This window comes from Podarcis cretensis, assembly GCF_951804945.1.
Source record: "Podarcis cretensis genome assembly, chromosome: 7".
In the NCBI taxonomy this organism is placed as follows: domain Eukaryota; kingdom Metazoa; phylum Chordata; class Lepidosauria; order Squamata; family Lacertidae; genus Podarcis; species Podarcis cretensis.
The window spans coordinates 43,579,444-43,602,940 of NC_137176.1; the positions used below are offsets into that span (position 1 = coordinate 43,579,444).

At 40.9% G+C, this 23,497-nt stretch overlaps 1 long non-coding RNA gene across 2 annotated transcripts in view; it reads right to left on the reverse strand.

Moving 5' to 3' along the window:
* LOC307219655 overlaps window positions 1-23,497 on the reverse strand; it is a 169,362-nt gene that overhangs the window by 46,952 nt on the left and 98,913 nt on the right. For both annotated transcript variants that reach the window (XR_013840488.1, XR_013840489.1), the window contains exon 3: window positions 1,982-2,043. This is a non-coding gene — a long non-coding RNA (uncharacterized lncRNA). The remainder of the gene's footprint in view (window positions 1-1,981; window positions 2,044-23,497) is intronic.

Below are 23,497 nucleotides of genomic sequence, written 5' to 3' on the forward strand. Positions count from 1 at the left end.
ATTAGAGAACTGGGCCAAAACAAACAAGATGAATTTTAATAGGGAGAAATGTAAAGTATTGCACTTGGGCAAAAAAAATGAGAGGCACAAATACAAGATGGATGACACCTGGCTTGAGAGCAGTACATGTGAAAAGGATCTAGGAGTCTTGGTTGACCACAAACTTGACATGAGCCAACAGTGTAACGCGGCAGCTAAAAAAGCCAATGCAATTCTGGGCTGCATCAATAGGAGTATAGCATCTAGATCAAGGGAAGTAATAGTGCCACTGTATTCTACTCTGGTCAGACCTCACCTGGAGTACTGTGTCCAGTTCTGGGCACCACAGTTCAAGAAGGACACTGACAAACTGGAACGTGTCCAGAGGAGGGCAACCAAAATGGTCAAAGGCCTGGAAACGATGCCTTATGAGGAACAGCTAAGGGAGCTGGGCATGTTTAGCCTGGAGAAGAGGAGGTTAAGGAGTGATATGATAGCCATGTTCAAATATATAAAAGGTCCAAGGTGGCTTTCACCATTGGAAGCTAAGGCCCGGAAAAGACTCAATATGGAGGCCAAATGGCCGAAGTATTGGGAAATATTAGAAAAAGATGGAGATAACTGGAAATTGCAGAGTCAGGAGAAAATGAAAGACAAAGTGCGAGATTGGTTACATTATGCTCAGATTAAAGAAGTTTTTAAACTTGATAAAAAGTTAGGATTCCAGGTGGAAAAATCGAAGTTAGAAACAGAACTGTTAGAACCTAAGACTAAGGTACTTTCAAGAATGTATAACTTGCTGCTAAAATGGAACACACAAGATGAAATGGTTAAATCGGCTATGATAAAGTGGGCACAGGACATTGGGTACAATATTATGTTTGAGGACTGGGAAAAGTTGTGGACTACCGGGTTGAATTTCACTGCATGTAATGCTTTGAAAGAAAATGTAATGAAAATGATATATAGATGGTACATGACCCCAGTCAAATTTGCAAAAATATACCACTTGTCTGATAATAAGTGTTGGAAATGTAAGGAAAATGAAGGAACGTTCTTTCACCTTTGGTGGACCTGCCCTAAAGTGAAGGCTTTCTGGGAAATGATATATAATGAGCTGAAAAAGGTATTTAAGTATACCTTCCTTAAGAAACCAGAGGCCTTCCTTTTGGGTATTGTTGGCCAAGGGGTGTTAAAGAAGGATCGAACATTTTTTATGTATGCAACAACAGCAGCAAGGATACTCGTTGCTAAGTATTGGAAAATTTTTAGATAATGACTAGGTTAAATTAAATGTTTTCAAAAGTGAAATGAATATATCTAAAATTCAAGATATAATATTGGAAAATTAGATTTTAAGGTGGGGACAAGGTGATAAATTGCTGGATAAATTCTTTTCTATATTTTGGAACGTAGGAGCGGGCGATGTGAGGAAGTCCAAAGAGGATATGAAAATATGTTATAAAATGGGATATTCTTGTATGTATTGCTTTTTGTGTTGTAATTAAAAAATCCTTAATAAATATTATATATATATATAAAAATATATATAAAAGGATGTCACATATATAAAAGGATGTTCGAAATCACCTCAAAGTGCAAGTAGATAAATAGGTACCGCTCCGATGGGAAGGTAAACAGCGTTTCCGTGTGCTGCTCTGGTTTGCCAGAAGCGGCTTAGTCATGCTGGCCACATGACCCAAAAGCCATACGCCGGCTCCCTTGGCCAATAAAGTGAGATGAGCGCCGCAACCCCAGAGTCGGTCATGACTGGACCTAATGGTCAGGGGTTCCTTTACCTTTACTATTTAGGAACAATAGGAAAATCTTACATACAAAAATTGATGCTGGGTAATGTGACTAAAGGTAACTAAGCTCAACTGCTATTTTTAAAACAATTCTGGCTCCACTGTAAAATATGGACATCTTCCTGAAGACATATCACAAATACTTCACTATTCAACAGACATTTTATATATACAGTATATAACTCTTCACTTACAGTTCTGAACAGCTGAACCAAGTTTCTTTTTTCAATCTCCAGAATCTGTTTGATGCAAAAGCCTGCACAAGGGAAGGGGGGGTGGGGAGAGTACAAACAGAATGTTCAAGTCTATTGAAGTATCTTTTAAAAAATAATCAAGTTGAGAAGTTCAGCTTTTTTAAGAGGCCACATTTAACAGTCAGTGTAATCAAACACAATCTTCCTTCTGTGTTTTGTGTTCATAAACCTTCATGTGGAGGCTCTGAAACGAAGCCAAGGGAGAAAATGTTAGTCCTAACTGCACTTTAAAGTTGACCATTTATACTGCTAAATCTGCACTTATGTGGAAGTTTTTATAGGTATCATGGCTTTATGTGACTGAACTGCATTTTCTCTTTAAAAAGGAAGGGGATGGGGAGAGAGAGCTTTCCCACATGTTAAATGTTTTGGATCAGATATCCTATTATCTTAGTTCTCTTTAAAATATCCTCAGGTTGCTCCATATTGAAAAGCTTTTGGAATATGTGGATGTCAGATAATATAAACAGCAAAGTCTACTCAGGATGCAAACTTTCAATAAAGTTTCTGAAAAGTGACTGTACATATGTGTTGGATATCCAAAAAGTTGCATAAAAGTCTTGCCCATATAGTTGCCAGCTGGCAAGGTGCTGCTCCTGTTATTAAATTTATCAGTCAATCCTCATGGAACTCTGGACAATTGAACGTTCAAGATCAAACTCTTCAAGCTTCTAAATATAGTCATTGAAAAGGGTCTGGGTCCAATAATACAGTGTCATTCCTTGATCACTTCTCAGTGCAATCCATTTTTACAGCAGGATCAATATGTTAATTTTTCCTGGACTGTGTCCTCAAGGAAAACATTGTGTGTTTGAATGTTGACTCACAAAGAAGAAGGAGGAGGAGGAGGAGGAGGAGGAGGAGGAATAGTAGTCGTCCTTTGGCACAATTGTTTCCACCTGCAAGGAGTTTGTTATGGGGAAGCAATTCAATCTAGGTAGCACAGTTCAGGACAAAGCTTTAATATTTGGTTGTGCTGGTTCTGTAAACCAACTCAGGGCTTATTCACATTTCCTAGTGTCCTGATGTTTCTCTCCAGGGAAAAGCACATTTTAGCTCTCAGTTGGAGCAAACAGCAATTTGAGTTTTCCCCAGATTGCCATTTGTTCTGCTCTATCGCTAAAGAACGGATTTTCCCTTGGAAGGGAGTGGCAAGGGGAAAGCCACTCTGACCTGTGCAGCACAAGCTAAAATGTGGATGAGCCCCTACAATGGATGCTTCCAGACAGGAGGCTTAGAATCACAGAATTGTAGAGTTGGAAGGGACCCCGAGTGTCAACTCTTCAACCGTCTGCAATACAGTAATCTTAAAATGTGGTTTCTCCATCCAATTTGAAACCATACCAGACGTTCCCTACTTAGCTTTGCAAATGTGCTGCAGGTAAAGCAGTGTCTAGGCCTTGTTCCCTTCCAGGTAAAATCCCCTAGAGTAATTTCTTTGCCCCTCATAGCCCTTCAGCCTGGATTGGATTATGCCCATGGTTCCCCATCTTCCATAAATTCAGCCAAATGTTACATCCTCACACATGTATCAATAGGTCTACTACTGCGTGGCTAAAGGAAGATAAACAAGCAAAAGGGCACCATGATGGGCCCATGGTGGGGCATGCATGGGATTACAGCACAGATCAGGAGTCATAGCTATAATCTAACACAGTGGCAGGCATAATCTCAGGGGCCAAATAGAGAGGCCTAGAAAGTCACATTTGCACTATGAGTCTGAGATTCCCCATCCTTGAGGGTCCCCATCCCTGCTCTAACATAAGGTTCCTTAAGATAAATCATATGTGTGAATGTATGTGCATTGGATCAAACTATTAGCCTGAAATAGAGCAATAGTTCACCCATAATTTAAATCTTACATGGAGCATTACATTAGTATTTGGTTCCTATTATATCTTAATATCTTGCAGCATTCCATATAAGCCACCTGTCCGGGCTAGAATAGATAGACCACTAGATGTCCTTTGTATATTGTCCCTGGGTTTCCTAGAAATCTTATCATCTCTTGGAACTGCTATTCAAACTGCTTCAGAGGTTATTGCTAATATAATTTGTTTTGTTTTCCGCTGTGTATAGTTGCACCATGCCTAGAAACCCACCTAGGAACTCATGCCTAGAAACTCACCTAGAAACACCATGCCTATGCTTCTTCTGTGTGCAGCCTCTCATGGCAAGTATGATGACAAGCTTCCAATCTTAATAGGTTATAGAGCAAAAATCCTCCAAACACTACTTCTCCAAGAATACTGGGTCCCAGTCTGATTGAGAGAAAAAAGAAGATCCATCAGATGGTTTGTCTCAGGGGTTCCCAAACTTATTTGGCCTACTGCCCCTTTTCATAAAAAAGGTACTCAGCACCCCCTGGTAATCTACCTTCTTTAAGCTGTGTTCCACTTCCCGATGAAGCTGAAAGGGGTTCACCCAAGCCCAGGAAAACCCCTCGCCTCCAGAGCCAAGGGAGGCGTTGTCGCCGTCCTGCAATGGCACTCAACCTGGCGATAAGCGTCATCACACAACAGATGAAACATGTATGAATGGTTTTTCAAAATTTTCTTCTCTTCACTTACCGTATTTCTTTATGCTTCCACTGTCCCCTTATTTTTATTCAATGCCCCCAATTGCACCCGAGGCTACTACCACCCCCCTGGATCGTTCCAGCACCCCTAGCGGGCAGTATCACCCACTTTGCGAAACAATGGTTTATTTATTTACTCCACTTACTGGTATCTCCTTCCTTCCATCCATCAAGGAGCTCAAGGAGGCATACAAGGTTTTTACCCCGCCCCTGGTTTAATACTCACAACAACCCTGTGGTGGGGGTTTGTCTGAGAAAGAGTCACTGGCCAAAGATCACTCAGTGAGATTCATTAGAATCTGGGTCTCCTCAGCCCTAGTTTGACACCTTAACCACTAACTTATATTGGCAACATTCAGATCCTAGACTGGGGTTTGTACTTGAAAAATATAGCAGAAATCTGAAGGGAAAGATGAGGAAGCTGATCAGTTGGGAAGACCCATTAGTCAGACATAGTCTGATGGGTATAGACATCATCAAGGCAGCCAACTTGCTCTTACAACAGCCAGAGCCAAACTGAGCTCCTAGGTGCTGGAGTAAGCCCTGCTATCTCTGAACCAAGTGCTTCAATATACCTTAAAGGCACAATTATCTAATCAAGAGCTTAGGACTCCTTTGGAACTCCATGGTTTCCTCATGGGCCATTTGTCATCTCATTCAAGGAAACCCGTGTAAATGTGAAATCTAGGGGAAAGAATTGGGCATGACACTGATTTATTATTTTTTCAGTGCACTCCCTTATGTAAGATGTTGATATACATATGTGAAGATTGGTTTCTACAATTTATTGCTGTGCTGGTCCCTCTACAGTTTCCACGACTGATGTTGATGGGCAGATCACATTAGGTCTTTCAATAATGATGTTTATTTATGGGTAAGAATTATATTAATACAAAAGTTAAAGATACTATACTGCAGTCTTGTATATAACTACTATTAAACACCATTATATATATTATTCCCTTATGCTATGTAAGAGAATATTAGAACTTTAAAGCAATATGCGCAGAAAACACTCTAGAGCACAATCTCCTTTAAAAACAAGCTGAGATATGCATGGCATCCATTGTTATCAGATTTCTTGGCATACAGATTTAACAAATATTACACATGCCTAAAGTGTAGGCTTAACCAGCTGGTCCTTATCCTAATCTGACCCCAAGAACTGGGTGTGACTATTAAAAACCCTTTTCAAGGCAAAAATTTGTTTCTAGGATATTTATGAAGCAAGTTTGCCATATTTGCTAATCCTAGAAAAGAATGAGAATTCAAGATTTTGACTAACATGAGTAAATTTCCATGGTAGGCTTGTGTAGTAAAATATACCTACGGAAAATTTCTACCTTAAACTTTTAAGTAATTGAAAAGATTACATGAGAGAGAGATGAATATCTTTTAAGAAGACATTCAGTAGCTAATTAAAATGAGGTCCAGTGCATGTTGCATAGGCATAGAAAGTAAAAAGGTGATTGGAATGTCTTGGCTTCATTTTACCTTCTTGCACAGTAAGAAATTATATATTTATCATATTTGAAATATATGGTGGCTAACAGATTGAGGTTGAATCCTGACAAGACAGAAGTACTGTTTTGGGGTGACAGGAGGCGGGCAGGTGTGGAGGACTCCCTGGTCCTGAATGGGGTAACTGTGCCCCTGAAGGACCAGGTGTGCAGCCTGGGAGTCATTTTGGACTCACAGCTGTCCATGGAGGCACAGGTCAATTCTGTGTCCAGGGCAGCTGGTATGCATCTGGTACACAGGCTGAGACCCTACCTGCCCGCGGACTGTCTTGCCAGAGTGGTGCATGCTCTAATTATCTCTTGCTTGGACTTCTGAAATGTGCTCTATGTGGGACTACCTTTGAAGGTGATCCAGAAACTACAACTAATCAGACAAAACTTTTCCCATGGACCCCTTTAGCGAAGTAAAAAATTGGTTCTAGTTTTGACTAAGGATCCAACTGAATGCATTTCCTGTCAAAAGCTGTGACTCTTAATATGAGATAGGCAAAACCTCCAGACATGCCCCATTTGCCTGCAAGCAAAGTCCTCCCTGGCCCTGAATATGGTGACCAATTAATTCCACAGCAAGGTTGTGCTACAGAACTGTCTGCCTACTTTCAGGCACAGCCAAGAGATATGGGGGGTGGGGGGTGGCATCCATTTCCAACTGTGCTGCTCACTCACAGCGCAGCTGGAATTTATACTATAGAGATGTATCTGAGAGAAGACTAGCTCCCCCAGTTCTGTCTCCCTAAACCACGTCCACTGAACCAGCCACAACTGGCCAATCTGAAGTTCATTTTTTGGCGATTTGACGCAGAAGACCCCCAAGTGGCCAATGCTGTTAGTGCCAATGCTGTTAGTGCCACAGCCATGCCAAGCTACAATCACTACCACTGGAAAAAACAGTAAGCCGTCTGTATCAAGGAATCTTGTTCAGTAATTACTGTGGTTCTAGTGCATCTATCTGTAAAAATAAATAAATCTCTAGATGTGGGATTCTGGGGAATATTTAAAGAAATCCAATTACTGCCCCAGTGAAGTTCATAATGGATTCTTCTAAAAAGCAGGAATTGGAAGTCACTGAGCATACCAGAATGAGTTTGCACTATGTTTACCCCCTGTTTCCTGGAAGGTAGAGAGCAATCAGATGAATCAATATTTATAAAAACAAGACAAAAAAATCCTCAGGCTTTTAAAGTTTCTTGGTTGTTTTTTCTGGGTAAAAGAGCATGGAAGGGACTCCTTTATTCTTTCCTTTGTAATGTAATTTAATGTGGCAGATGCTTTTACCCAATGTTGGAGCCACAGCTGGGAATGGTCATGTATGCTTTCTGGACTATATAATGCAAGCCAGTAATCTGTATCTATCAGTCATCAGTCACCTACTTCAAAATCAGTTTCATATGACCTATATAAATACATAAGGGAGCTTCGACTGTTCCAGTTTCACAAAACTTTCCTGAATTCAATGGAAGCAAATTTTGTGCCCTGTGAGTTGGTGGTACATTTTATTGGCTTCTAAAGCAATCATCCACAATGTGTGACCCAGCAAACCCAAAATTATCACCAGGATACATATGATGGCCTAGTAAATGTTTCACTTGCCTTCTAGTAATGGTGGAACAGTGAAATTGTCAGCACCAGGCAAGCCACACAAGACTGCTGGGCTCCATATGGCTTAGTGGGTCAGACATTGTGCAGGCATGTTCTAAATGCTACAGAAATGTGATTACCCTTTTTTTGGAAGGAGCTATAAAAGAATATTTGAATCAAAAGGTTTGAGATATACGTAGTCTTGGTTGAAAAATTGACAAATAAAATTGGCTTGGGGGACTAAAAAGAGGGATAGATTGGATCAGAATGGTTTGATTTTGTACTGCATGTTAGTAAGAAAATGAATGTTGTAATGCCTCCATCTAATTATACTATTCTGTAGAACTCATAGCTGTTTATTTTTTTGGTGTCGTGACATTTCTGCTGTACTTTGAAGAGAGTAATTATTGTGTGATTCTTGCCATGCCTGTTAGTTTCTGCAACAGAGTTTAATTTACGTTTTAGGTTCAAATTTTATTTATGCCTTAAGGTATGTTTTTTGCCTCTGTTTGGCCCTCAGGACTCTGCCTGGACTACCTCTCCCTACCCTGCTCTGTGTCGTCTTCTACTGACTTTACCTTGCTGTAATGTATTATTGAACTGTGACAATACCTCTTGCTAGGCTGAATAGAGGATATAGTCCACAGTATATGGCTCACAGAAGGTTGCCTATGGTGGAATGTGGCTTTCAGGCTGAAATAGGTTCCCTGCTCCAATATAAATCTGTCGCAGGACAAAGACGTAAACAATTCTTGTCCTCAATTTCACCACAAAGATAGTAATACTTAAATGATCCCCTGGTGGAGGAAAATGGCTGATCATCGTGTTTCTAAGCAGATGTCCTTGAAAATAGTGTGCACATTAATACAGGATATTCGTGCAGTTTAAAACTCAGGATCAAAGCAGAAAACACTTCAAAGAAGCCACTAGATATATCCTTGCAGATACTGGGAGAACAACCTTTCCTAGCCTGATGGCTCACTCAAAGTCCAGGATGATCACTTAATGCTTCCTTAATTATAAGTAACCAATGGCAGCTTCCTCCTGATAACTAGGCATCTCTGTCTAGCTGCTGGTATATGATTAACATCAGAGTTTGAAGAACATGACATCCCTCTAGCTAAGAAGAAGGCAAAGAAATACTACAGAGCCAGATTTCAGTTTCCATTTGGAGAACAGAGAGCTGTGATTTTCCTGTTAGTTCCTTAAAAAGCAGGGTGAGTGGAAGGGCGGTTCAGGGAATATGATGCAAAACCAGCAGATGTGCTGCTGCTGTATATTTGTTACTAAATGTTATGAAGATATTATAGGTACTTCCAGACAGACACTATTTTCACGCAAGGTTCAATCACACATTGACAAAATCAGATTGTGCAACTGTAGTTCATTTGGTGCTCCAGCAAAAGAAATCTGCTTCCCCAAAAGATTAGGCATTTTGCAATTAAAAAAAAAAAGTTATGAGGGAAGTGTGGGGTAACATCATCTAACGTCCCTGCAAACAAATGAGAATGAACACTTATTAAATAGCCAACGACTATTTCCCTGGAAACGTATCAGGATGAATCCTCAATAAACAGGTCATCTGGAGGTGCCTTCCAGTGCACTTTCCCACCCCAAGAAAACTATGACTATATATACATTACCAGCTTAAAGCACAGTAAGATCTTGGGGGAGGGGTGCATTTCAAGTCACATTTGCATATTGTTATAAACATTGGTAAGGTCTGATGTGTTTCTAAGTCACCCACTGTCACTCCATGCCAATGGGTGGAGAGCAGGCAGGGATGCAACACTCCCTGGAACTCCTATTCATTAAGTTGTCATTTGTGCATGTGCAAGCACTGTGCCTTCAGCTTTCAGTTCAGATTAAAGCTGGTTTGAGGGATAATGCATCAAACAGCAATATTTCTCCAGAAACAACAGGATAGATATAGATTGTGGCTATACAGTCATACCTCGGGTTGAATGTGCTTCAGGATGAGCGCATTTGAGTTGCACTCCGCGGCAACCCGGAAGTAATGGAGCGCGTTACTTCTGGGTTTCACCGCTTGAGCATGCGCAGACGTTCAAAATGTCATCACACACATGCGCAGAAGTGGCGAAAAGTGACGCGCATGTGCACAGACGTGCCGTCACTGGTTATGTTTGCTTCTAGATGCGAACAGGGCTCTGGAACTGATCCCGTTCGCATCTAGAGGTACCACTGTACATGGCTTCAAAAACCAGTGTTAGGAATGCACTGGATGCAGAGTAAATGGTAATGACAAAAGCCAGTCATTCCCCATTAGAAATCCTCACTGTTCTTAAGCAGGGAAACACACACCAATATCATAGGATCATAGAGTTGGAAGGGATCCCATGGATCATCTAGTCCAACCCCCTGCAATGCAGGAATATGCACCCCTAGGGGATCAAACCCATGACCTTGGCATTATCAGCACCACGCTCTAATCAACTGAGCTATGCAAATATAAACAGTTATCCAAACTCTTGGTGAGAACTGCAGAAACTAATGCCATTTGTAAACACTGCTTACCCCATTATACTACCTCAAAACACGCCCCCCCCCCTAATTTACAGCAACTGTGATACTTACTGATGGCCTGCTAAGTTTTGTTGCTTCTGCTTATAAGTCTTCCGGTATGCTTAGGTAATCCCTTTCAAAATAGATAAGAAATTGGTTCAGTTCAAAATGTGTGACACTGACACATACTGAGTGGGTACAGAGGCCAGGCGAACAAATCCAAACACCTTTTATCTTATTCTGTGGTAAGCTGAGGTAAAGTTTTATCTCATTTTAGCCAAGACAAATATTTCTATCCCTAGAGGATCTGAGTTTCATCAGTGGAGCAATGTAACATGACAAGCCATGCCTTTCTGGAAATTTGCTTCTTTGCCTAGGGTGCTTTGTGAGGCACACAGCCAAAAAAGACTTCAGCTACTCCAGGACTGCACTAATGTATCCAAATGTGCCTGGAGAGTTTTCAAACTCTCATGTAATAGATGTTCAAAACAAAAAACACCCCACACCCCCAAAATGAGGTGGGGTTTGGTAGGGGAAGGCTATGTAAAGAGAAGTATCTGTGTGCCTTGTTTGTACTCAAGAAACACCAGTTGGGCATAATGGGGGCGGAACTGGGCAAAACAGGGGTGGGGCAGAACAAGGTAGGGCAGTTTATGCACGTTCCGCCAGGAACGCGACCCCCATGCAAATCAGGGGTTGCCTCTCTCTCTCTCTCTCTCTCTCTCTCTCTGGTGTGTGTGTGTAACATAATGGCCATTGCTAACTCAAAGGTGCAATAGCAGGGTACCACATACAAAGTAAGGTAAGAAAGAAGCAAAAGATAATAAGAGGAACATGTGGTAACACACAAATATAAATCAAAACACCCATATTTCTCGAGTTGGTGTAGATGGTGAATGTTGAACAGCTAAGTCTGAAGCATAATAAATAAAATGCCACCAGATAACGTAAAAGTACTCTGGGTTTTCCATCCTCTTGGAGACACAATTTATGTGTCATTTTTTTCTGTAATAGCAAAAATCTATAAATTTTTATAACACAAAGACAAATGTAGATTTTTCAAGGTTTTCCATTGTTGGGTGGTTGAAATCCTGGTTGCAGCTAGCCTTCATGTAAAAAGTTATTTAGAGTGATAGGCAATCATGTTATAAGTCCACATATTCAGTAATGACATCTGTTGGTAAAACAATTTTTATACCATGTGCAGGATGACAGAAACACTGCAGGAGTGGAGAGTCTACTTTAGAACTCCCTGAAAAGTTGTATCAATGCTCAGTTTGCATGGCAAGTGGGCCATGCTGGAAGCAGCATAAGAGCCCAAACATCTACACATATTTATTCTAGATAAGGGATGTCTCTTTAACTGTCCTGGTTTAACTAGCTACATAGTCTTCTGGTATGGTAGAGCCAACCTAGCTTGTAAAGCATATCTCTGGCAAGATTGATGAGATATAGGGTCCATCTTGGGACTCAGCTGCTCACCATGACAAACCAGATATAGAAGTTCTACTTATCACATCATCACTTTAACTGTAAGGGCAGCTGTTAAAAATGACTTCATTGTAACAACAGAAGAAGAGCCCTGCTGGATCAAACCAAAGGTCCATGCTCTTTCCCATAGCGGCCAGCTAGATGTCTCTGGGAAACTCACAAGCAGCACATGAGGGCAATAGCCTGCTCCCACTGCTGCTCTCCAGAAACTGGGACAGAGGGGAATCCTGACTGGAACATTTCCATACAGCCATCATGACTAAGAGTCAGTGATAGACTTTATCCTGTTATTGATTTATCTAATCCAGTTTTAAAGCCATCTGAGCTACTAGTCATCTTCACATTTTGTGGCAGCAAATTCCTTTAAGCTAACCATCTGTTATGTAAAGATTGTTCTGAATCTATGGCCAAGTAATTTCACTGGAAGAATCTGAGTTCTAGTAGGATGACAGATAGAAAAACTTCTCTGTCCACTTTCTTCACTCCGTGCATAATGTTATAAACTTCATAAACATCCTTTCTCATGCTATGCTTCTCAGTGCCCAGACCCTAAGGATGAGGTCAAGAAAACATCTCCTGTCTCCACAAAGTCCTCCCTGCCCCCAGTCTCGCCAAACCTCACAAGAGTAAAGTCATTTAGGAACCAACAGGAAAGGCTGTCTAGCAGCAGAGAATCCATTTATCAGCCAGATCTGAGGTGTGTGGGTGTGTACTGGGGCTCATTTAATAAAGGAGCATCAATTTCTGAACTGAGGGAGACCACATTCTAAATCTCTATAACAAAAATGCAAATAAAAGAAAACAGCTCTTTTTGTGTTTTTTACCCTTATTTGTATGTCACATGGAGCTGCGCCCTTAGCTGCTCACATGGCTGCAGATTTTTAGTTAGTTAGTTAGTTAGTTAGTTAGTTAGTTAGTTAGTTGTTTGGGTGGAAAGCCTGCCCTTCTGTTGTTACACAATACAAATGGCGGCAGAGATTTTACATAGATTCCTATCTGTTGTTGTTTAAAGTCCTTCTACTATGATTTGCTTTCTTTCCCTCTTTCCAGCAGATATCAATGACAATTTAATGTCAATTTCCAGAAGGGTAATAGTGTCAGGTTCTCTGTCTTTTGGAACTCAGAGATGATGTTGACATAGCTATGAGCAAAACACAGTTTTGAAGGTTCAAAGCAGATTCTGCAAAACGAAATCTGATGTAGCCAAATGCCACAAGGAGGAATTATTTTAGCACCTTTTTCTTTTTGTTGCTGTTGGCTTTGGGGAAACATTATTGTACTGAGAGACATGGCATGTTACAGTTTGCCTGTAAGCTCTTCTCAAGTAAGGAATAAGAACTGAACACACAAGTTCCAAACTAAACATGGATTGCTTTCAACATCCATTCTAATGAGTCCTCTTACTTAAAAGCAGACAGTTGATCACAAACAATTTAGACAACGCAAGCCTGATTGCTTTTTAGATATGAGGGGGAAGGCAACAGGATTCTCTTCCCTACTGTTATCAAGAAATCAGCATAAGTCAGTCAATAGAGTTTACAGGGTTTACAGTACATAAAGGATGTGCCTTTGATGATGGCTGAGTGTGCATTCTCAGCATGTTAAGAAAGAAGAAAGATCAGTTCCCAAAACTGTAATCAGGAATAAATTTTCCTGGAAAATAAGATCTGTAAATCATTGAGGTGGTTTTTTGTGCTCACCTTTTGGTGAACAACAACATGGGATGGAGTTGTCTCAGTGAATCTAACAATTATTGTGGATTTAAAAAAAAATAACAATTAAAAATATTAATTACATTTATTTATTTTCCACCTTTCTCTAGGGAGTTCAGGGTAGCTTATGTAGTCTCCCCATTCATTCTCACAACAACCCTGTGAGCTGGGTTAGGTGCATAGGAAGCTGCCTTATCAGACCATTAGTCCACCTAGCTCAATATTGTCCACAATGACTGGCAGCAATTGTCCATTTTCACAGTTCTTGTGGTTGGAGAGTTCCTGGCATCCTTGAAAAGGCCATGTCCAGGAGGAAGAGGGTAGAGACAGAGGCTGACCATAGAACCTGTTAAAACCTGCTTTCTGAGAAACTAAGCCCTTGAGTCTAACTGAAGACTGACCTCAAGGGTTTTCCCCCACTTTGAGGCCCATGTCTATGCTTAATGTTAATTAGTAATGGAGCAGTACATGCTTGTGTGTGACCAATAGTAGTTGTGATCACACATTTTTCACATGTAACGATGTATTAAAGGTAAAGGTAAAGGTAAAGGTACCCCTGCCCGTACGGGCCAGTCTTGACAGACTCTGGGGTTGTGCGCCCATCTCACTTAAGAGGCCAGGGGCCAGCGCTGTCCGGAGACACTTCCGGGTCACGTGGCCAGCGTGACAAAGCTGCTCTGGCCAGAGCCAGAGCCAGAGCCGCACACGGAAACGCCGCTGGTAAGCGGTCCCTATTTATCTGCTTGCACCCGGAGGTGCTTTCGAACTGCTAGGTTGGCAGGCGCTGGGACCGAGCAGCGGGAGCGCACCCCGCCGCAGGGATTCGAACCGCCGACCTTTCGATCGGCAAGCCCTAGGCGCTGAGGCTTTAACCCACAGCGCCACCTGCGTCCCAACGATGTATTAGAACCATATAAATATTTTCTGTGCACTTCAAGGAGCTGAACAGATTCTTTGGGTGTCAACCTACTCTGTGCCATCTGCTATAGTTGAATAAACAGTTTGAGCTTTCCTCCTCACTGTGTTCATTGGCTACGTTCACCCCACTCAGCTGAACACTTGTCCACTACAGTACCCTTGGAGCTGCTGTATGTGGAGAAATAAAGGAAAGTCACACTGTACACTGGAATCAGAGGCACGATAATGTGAAGAACACAAGATAGTCACGTGTGCTGGGCCTCAGAATAATTAAAAGAGGCTGGAACTTCAGACCTTTCCCATGCTCCTTCAAATTCTATGATTCTAAGATTCTAAATTGTGTCCTGAAACAACAATTGACAAACAACACCAATTACAAACACATGTCCTGGGACAGACCAAGCAAAAAGAAATCTGGGGATGACATTTGTTGAGTAATGAACACTGTCACTAATGAAAGGATTGCTGCATCTTCTGTTTTATGCTAATATATTTCCTAAGCAGAAGAAGCCAATTTTCTCATAGAAGTGGCAAATGGAACCTATTAGGCTCAATAACAGCAAGGAACATTGTGGAACCAAAAGACAGGACAGCTAGCGTGGGAACAATTTTTGGACCAAACAGATCAAGGCTTTCAAATGCATGCATAGAAAGTGCCTTACACAACAAGGTTTTCTTTCCAACGCAGCACTGCCTTAGGAGTGTACTAATTAATGCATGTCAGTTCAGAAAACAATGCCCAATAATTTTTTGAGATTTAGAAACGATCTAAGTATGCATTAAGAAATGCTTTGTCTAAGTTGCCAAAAACTGAATTAGGACAAATTAATGTTGATCACAGGCATTTAGACTTACAAGCTGTAGAACTGTCTAGTGAAGATTATGCGGGAGTTCCTGTACCTAACATATAGCAGGGAATAGCTCAAGAGCCAGGGCTAGACCTCTGTGATTTGGTTTTTAAACCCTGTTCTATTTCAGAGAGGTAGCAGTGCTAGTTTGCCACAGTAAACACAGCAAAAGAGACTGGGGTGCCTTAATATTAACAGATTTCTTGTGCAATGAGCTTTTGGAGGCTGGAGCCTTGATAAAGTAGACCTGGCAAAGCAGTCTCCAGTCTCTTATGGCACAATGAATCTGTTGGCTTTTACGGTACCCCAAGCCTCTTTTGCTCTGTGTTTTCTGCTCTATACAGTTCTTTAGGGTACAAGAGTCATTTCAACGTGACAGCCATTAACAGCTTAGGTACTGCATTTCCGTGCACTGCTCTGATTTCACCAGAAGCAGCTTAGTCATGCTGACCACATGACCCAGAAAAACTGTCTGCAGACAAACGTCGGCTCCCTCGACCAGTAAAACGAGATGAGCGCCGCAACCCCAGAGTTGTTTGCAAGTGGACTTAACTGTCAGGGGTCCTTTACCTTTACCTTTGCAGGTTTAGTAGCAATGCCATGAAGGGAGAAGCTTCACTTCTGGAGCGTTTTCTACCTTGCACCTGTTAAAAGGCAGGCGACTCCCATAAGGAGGGAGGGAGTCTCACAGGGAGAGATGTATTGTGGTCACTGCAGCTTGTACATGCACATCAGTCTTTTGGCATGACTGCTCTTGCTTTGGGCTGATAGTTTGTAATAAAGCTATATAATACACACAAGTAATGCATTAGAGTTCCACAAACCATAAATCTTCAAAGCAAGTAATCCAGGGGGTAAAAGTCTGCCTGCCTCCTCTAAGATGCCTTTTGGCTGCTCAGAGACTGTTTACATTCCATTCACTGTGTCTGTATTTACTTTCCCATATTTTCAGTTCTCTTTTCTGAATCTTAGCTGAGAGCACTGACAATCCCACACTGCACACACACCCCTGATAAAAGGCAAATACTGCTGATTTCTATTCCTCAAAAGAGCAGCCGGTGTATGCTAAATCTGAAGTCTTCATTCTTGTTTGCGTTCTTGTTTACATTCCTTTTAGTGAGAAAGATCGCCCCCCCCCAAAAAAAAAGAAAGACTGTAAAGGTCAACGAGTTCTTTGCATTTCAAGAACAATGTCATCATGCCAGGTGTGGTTGTCTATATTAGAAATGTGTTTGTGTGCTCACACACAAAGTGTGTGTGTGTGTGGTACACATACACACTCTATAACTGAAAAATTGGCCCTCTTGGGACAGTTCCCCATATATATCCGGTCCAGAACAGCTGCTTGTGCTCCTCTCCTAGCCCATCACATTGGACCCATTCACATAGTCATAAAGTCAACACTTTTCAATAGATGAAACCAGGCTCATTTAATGCATGTCTCAGATTACAACTCATCACATTCTTGCAGGGAGGGTAAAACTTTGCAAAGTATGCTGAATCCAGGCAATACATTTATAATCTGAGCACATCTTTCTGAACTTACATTACACACAAAGTAGGAGTGGCTGAGGGTAAGGAGTGCAGTAATAGCTATCACTTTTTCAAACAGTCCGGTGGACAAAATGTTAAAACTAAACTCAAGGGAACACAGGCTAAAGTCCTTTAGTAAGCCCATCTTAGCCATAGTTCTATGTTTTAAAATGTGATCATAATATATATGTGAAGTGGACTCCACACATAAGAAATGGACATGGGCCCATATTGTGGCCCCTGTTGCTGTCCTGGGAAGAAATTCAGTGTTGTGTATTTCTGTTGGCCAGACAGAATGATCCTCCATCTCCTCACCCTCATGCACTATTATAGGGGTCTGCCCTACAGAGTAGACTTGGGGGAGGTATTGTTATAGGAAAATTTAAGCTCACTTGGATTTGCCAAACAAAGACACCAGCCAAGAGTATTGGAGCAAAACAGCAGCCTGTAGGAACTGTTGCAATAGGACTTCCAACTACCATATGGAAGAAGCAGGAAGAAGCCCTGAACAAAGGATGGCTCCTTTTTTATATAAGTTTCCCTTTTTACCCACAATACCCTTAGTGAAACATCACACATACATCATATATACATCACAGCTATGTCATAATATGGGAAGGGTCTTCTGGCAGAAACCTGAGTATCAAGTTTGCCCCCATCCCTCTCTTGATCTCCACCTCACACACATTAAGTAGAACAAAGGCGAGTATGTACATGTTCCTGTTCTCACTGTCAAGTTAAGCACACCCCTTTGTCTTGACCAAGATACTAATAAACTGTGGTTGGGTTTACTATTGTTTCTGGAATGGCTACCTGTCTGGCACTCAGGGGCCAGGATGCCAGCAATTATCATCTAGGCAAGAAGGCTGCTGAGTATGTGGTCTCAGGCTTGGGGGATGGTGGCTGCCCCTGCCCACGTCCCAGGCTCCCCCCTTGGTAGCCATTCCTTTCCTGAACAGAACAAAGTTGGAACGGCACAAATCCGATACTGGAGCGATTTTATATGACTTTCTAAAGTTTTCCCTGATGTTGGGAAAGACTGAGGGCACAAGAAGAAGGGGATGACAGAGGATGAGATGGTTGGACAGTGTTCTTGAAGCTACTAACATGAGTCTGACCAAACTGCGGGAGGGAGTGGAAGACAGGAATGCCTGTCGTGCTCTGGTCCATGGGGTCACAAAGAGTCAGACATGACTAAACAACTAAACAACAACAAAGTTTTCCCATTGAGCCAGCACATAGATTCATTTATCAGTGAATTGTTACATTTGGTAATGTGCAGCGATGGCCCTTTGAATAGAGATAGGAAAAAACTGTGTGATGAAGTGTTTTGTGGGAACATTTGCAGGAGTGATTGTGCTGATTTTGATAGTCAGGGGGGTGTATGATGTCTGCTGGAGGGGCAAACCTCCCCCCCCCAACCTTTCCATAAATTCTGGTAACAGTATATGGGGGGGGGGAGAGCCCTGCTGCACTAGTTGGAGCCCTTGTGCACCAGGTTAGTTGAATCCAAGACCATGTATTGAGTGTGGATGGCTGAGGAAGGAAAGCCTACACATGCTCAGCGCTCTACATGCATAGGCTATGATCTGGAATACCTGAGTGACTGGGGTTCCTGAGTACATAAAAGGTTATATGCATGACAGCTTTCCTTCTCAGAATTCCACATTCAGCCTGTGGGCATCAGGGAGTGGGAACAGGGAGATATGAATGGCTCCCTCTGCAGGCATACAACACATGTAGGATGTCTTGATGGTCTTATTTATATTTTGATTATGTCAACCTTTTCTCTAATGTTTGCATTTTATCAATACGTATCAGTATTTTAGATGGTGCTTTGTAAACTGTTTAGAAGTTTTCTGTTGAGTAACCAGTATACAAATGCTGTTAAATTAAGACAAGTTAATACTGAAATTCCTGTAATGTGGCAGCCTCTCTCTATAGCACTATCAATACTTCTGAGGATGACTATGGATATACAGTAATGAGAAATACTGTGTTACTTTATTACATCAAAAACTTTTTGGGAGATATCTAGGCAAAGCCTGGCTGGAGCTGTGTTGTTGTCAGGAATAATAAGTGGTCCCTATATATCAGGGTATGCAGTGACCTAAATCCCTTTTACTATATCAGAATAGTGCCATAGTCTGGCCACAGCTTGTAATCATAATGGGAAAATCCTTCAGCTTTGGTTAGTTATGCCCTAGTCCTCTGATTCATTAGTTGTTTACGGCAGGTTGTTAACAGCCCTAAGGATTGGCTTTAATCCCCAGCCAGAGTGTTTAAATACAATACATCATCAACAGGTAATCATTCACTTTGAAGTCTTTTGCTCCTTCTCCCTCCTCGAGGTGAAACCCAGGACTTTAAAGCACTGCAACAGATTATTTCCATCAAAGCATAAAAATTAATAACGCAAATGTCAAGAAGTTAATTTGCTTCCCTTAAACACAAAAGATGGCAAAACCTTTTTCTTCCTTTTGATTTCCACTGCAGCCTTTTAAAGTTTCTGATGTTGTTTGTAGTGACAGTGTGGGTGTTCCCCCCCTCCCACTTTCTTACTCAAGATGCATGTGTTGAAATTCAGCAATACCTTATGGCACTCATCCCAAGTTTTTTACTTCATGGAACCATCAATTATATTGTCTTTGATCAGTTCCCACCTTTTTATTCCAACGCTCAGACCATGATGTCCCTTTTTATCTCATGAGCTATTTGTAGTACTGGTTCTACCATAATCTTTTTCTTTTATTTTTTAAAGTGATGGTTCAATCATAGAAGAACAAAACATATTTGGTTTTTAAAAGTTGGATTTTATTTTAACTCTGTTACAGATATATCAGATTTCATTAAAATTAATTATATTAATCACAAGCAGAAATAGTACAATACTGTACTTTAAATAACTAATGTCATATAACTTAAAGTATATGTTTAATAAAGCAAATCTAAAGTTAAAATCCTATACATTCTTCCCTTTGGAGTAAGCTGTATTGAACTCATTGGACTAATTTCTGAGTAATCATGCATAGGATTGTGTTGTTATGAAACAAGTAACTGAAACTACTATAAATACATAATAAAACTCTCCAAATTACCGTACATTTCTTTTCAGGTTTATGTAAGTAAATGGTGTAGAACTGATTGTTTTTGCAGTGTGTGTGTGTGGGGGGGGGGGAAATCTCTTCAGTGCATTAGGATGAACAAGATAATTTCCTCCAAAAGTGAGAGTCATTTTTTCTCTCTTTAGCTCAATATAAAATTTATGAAAATGTTAAATATCCTCAGCATGATCCATATTTTCAGGGACAAAAACAGTATTCCAATATATATATATATATATATATATATGATTTTTTTTCTCAGAACTGGGTTTCCTTTGAAAACAGTTGATTTGTTACTGTGGCATACCCCATAACTTCTAGACCTGAGTAGTTAACCAGAACAACTCATCAAGCTTCACCACTAAATCCACCATAAAATGCACTGGCATGAATCCAGTGATCTACTTTAGGTGGGTTCAATGGCCTGGGCATGTACAGTGGGACTTTCCACCCACCCACTTTGAACAATAAGCACAATTCCATTTGCTGCTGTTTCCTGGGGCTTACTTTGAAGTTGTTTTTTAATTAGCTTTTGTTGTATCTATTGTATGTGTTTTTTATGCTGCACGATTTCTCTGCTGCTTTGAAGACTTCAGTAGAGAAATGGCTAATAATTACCAAAAACTGTTTTTGCAAATCCCATCCGTTGCAGAAGTTTGCCATGTGGTATAAGGAACTGCTTGGGCATGTAAACCTAGGGCATGTTCACAGTACAGCTTGCTCCACATCCAGGGTGCTCCCACTGCTAATTGTTGAAGCCTCATCGCACAACATTAGTCACAATCCATACGGATCCTATATTTTCTCGACAAATACTGCAGTCTTTCCTCAAACCAGTTTCAATCTAGTGAGAAAACTGAATGTGGAATAAGTAGTAATGTGAATGTGAGCATACCCTAACATTCATCAGGCATGCACAGATGAGCACAGATGACAACTTAGCGAATAGAAGTGCCTGGGAGGACAGGTTGCAGATGCAGGAAACTGAAAAGATTATGCACATTGGGTGAAGACATCCCCATCCACACTCTGATGTTAATAACAATGTGGCTTGAAACACGGGGCGGGGGGGGGGGCGGGAGAGGAATGACCTCATTGCATTTCAAGCCACTAATGTGAACATATCCCTAGTTGTGTGGTTCTTTGGCTTTAGTTCACTATAAACTGCTAACTGCAACAACTAATTGGGCTACTTATTTCCCTCAGAGCAACAGGATTCTGAAATCACTAGTCAGAAACAATTGCTTCTCACTACAGACCAGTTCACTAAGTATCATAGAGTTGAAGGAAGTCTTGGTGACTATCAAGTCTGCTTATTGCTGGAAATCCAGGTGGTTGTCTTGTCTCTGCTTGAAGACTTCCACTGAAGGAGAGTCATTCCTGATAGTCTATAGCATGAAAGGGTTGCCATGTATCAACGAGCCATTATGTAATTATGACTACAGATAAAGCTTTTTCTCACATCCAATGTCAACTCAAACAAAATAGTGCCAGTGTGGTATAGCAGTGGCCGTTAGGGAGACCAAGCTTTAAATCCGTCCTCAGCCTCAAAGCTCCTTACTCTGTCAGCCTAACTAGCTCACATAATTGTTTGGGGGTGAAAATTGGGAATAAGGGTCATTTACATGGGGTCACGAAGAGTCGGACACGACTAAATGACTAAACAACAACAACATTGCCCAAGGTCCTTATTATATATCTACATTATATCCCAAGGTGGGATATAAATATAACATTTTTTTAAAAAAATGAAAATGATTTACTGTACTCATTTGGCTGAGAGTCATTTGGCTCTGAATATATAAAATCAATGTACAAACAGTATAAGTGTAAACTAGCTTAAATTATTTTACATGCTTTCATTACTAAATTTTAATCCCTCACATTTTCCAATCTCTTGTCACACTACTCTTAAGTGCATATAGAGCTGTTTCTCAGGAGCTTGGCCAAATGACAGACCCATTATTGAATTGCCTGAGGTGTGTCTGTGCATTTTCTTGGCAGAGACCCTGTTCTTTTAACAGCTGTGTGAAAGTTAGACAACACTGCATATGCCACACTTTCCAAGGCATCTTCCAGTCACTTCCCTTATTGCAAAAATCCCAGTTTTGGGGTGGGGGAAAACATCTTGTGCAAGAGCTTCAAATCCACTTCAACTGTGAAACCTGAAACTGCTAGAATGTGATTGAATGCCACTCAAAGACAGCACTCCTAGTCGACTGTGGATCACCTTCTACAATCTGCATGATATTTTTATATTAAGCTGCTGTGCGAAGTTATGTGAGGTAAGAAGCCATTGCTATAGTGATGATACCCAATTGTAACTGTCCTTTTTATCTATATAAGTAAATAACAAGTACAAATTCAGCTGGTGTGCATTGGAAACAGGAATGTAGCCAGAGGTTAAAAGTTGCAACTCTCAAGCACATCTTCATGCTAATTTGAAAAGATGGAAACTATTTTGGAAGGTTAAAGTTAATTTGATAAGATGGAAACTACTTCAGCTCCTTTTAAAAAAATACAAAAGAAAGTGAAGAAAATAATTTGTATATTCTTAAACTCACACTTGAGTAAGGGCTCATTCTGGGTTTCCTGTTTCCAATCAGTACTTTCCTTTTGGACCACTCTTGCTCCCATACACTTCCTTTTCCCCTTTGTGCCCTTTGCTATGACCCAGATCATCTGAATGCTTTGAGCTGAAATTCCATCCCTGCTCCATTTTCCCCACAGGGTTACTCTGCTGTTGCTCTTTTAACTTGGCATATGAACTTAGTTCCAACTATATCCCTTACTTTGTTTATGGGTAATATCCAAGTAAATCACAGAATAGGTCTGTTGAAATCAGTGGATTGAGAATGGATTAGCTCAAATTCATTGATTTCATTGGGTCTGAGTGAGTGGGCATGACTTTATTGGATACAATATCATGTCTGAATTTGACTACACTTTACAGCCACCTACACAATTGACACCCCACAGGGAAACCTCTCTCTGACCTCACTGCAGCCCTGCCCTGCCCTAGTGTTGTCCAAATAAGATAAAGGAGCAAAAGTGTCAGGAGGGCAACTCCTTTGGGCTAGCCCACCACACTGGCTGGTACTGCATAAGACTATGCTACGAGTGTGCAGTAATTTCACTGCTTTTATTTCATGGAATTTCTTCCATGGTAACACAGAGATTTTAGCGGTCAAAAATCCACACCAGCACAAACTTCTCAGAAGTTCCAGAAGCAAAGAAAATGGCTTCATAAAAAGATTTAGGACAGAGCCTTTTAATAAAGTTATTGCCACGATTTTATTAAGAGGTAAAAGGGAAAGACAGGAGTGGAGACCAGAATGAGAACATTGAACATGCCCTCTTGCTGGGAAGATCTACACATCTTTAATAAATGAAAAGCACTTTACTAGAATCTTTATCTTTGGAAGCAATTATTTTTCAAAGTCACGGGCTTCAGACGCTGCAAAGATGCTGTCTTTTGCTCTCCACCTCTGCAAGTGCTTTAAGATTTAAGAAACCTGTTGGCTTGAGTTCTAATAAATCCAAACAAATGCTTTGATTTTTTTAATTAAATTTTTACTGCTATCTGCATTTGATATCTCAGCCAAATTGTATCCGCTGCAAGAGCAACAAAAAAAGTCACATCAAAGGGGA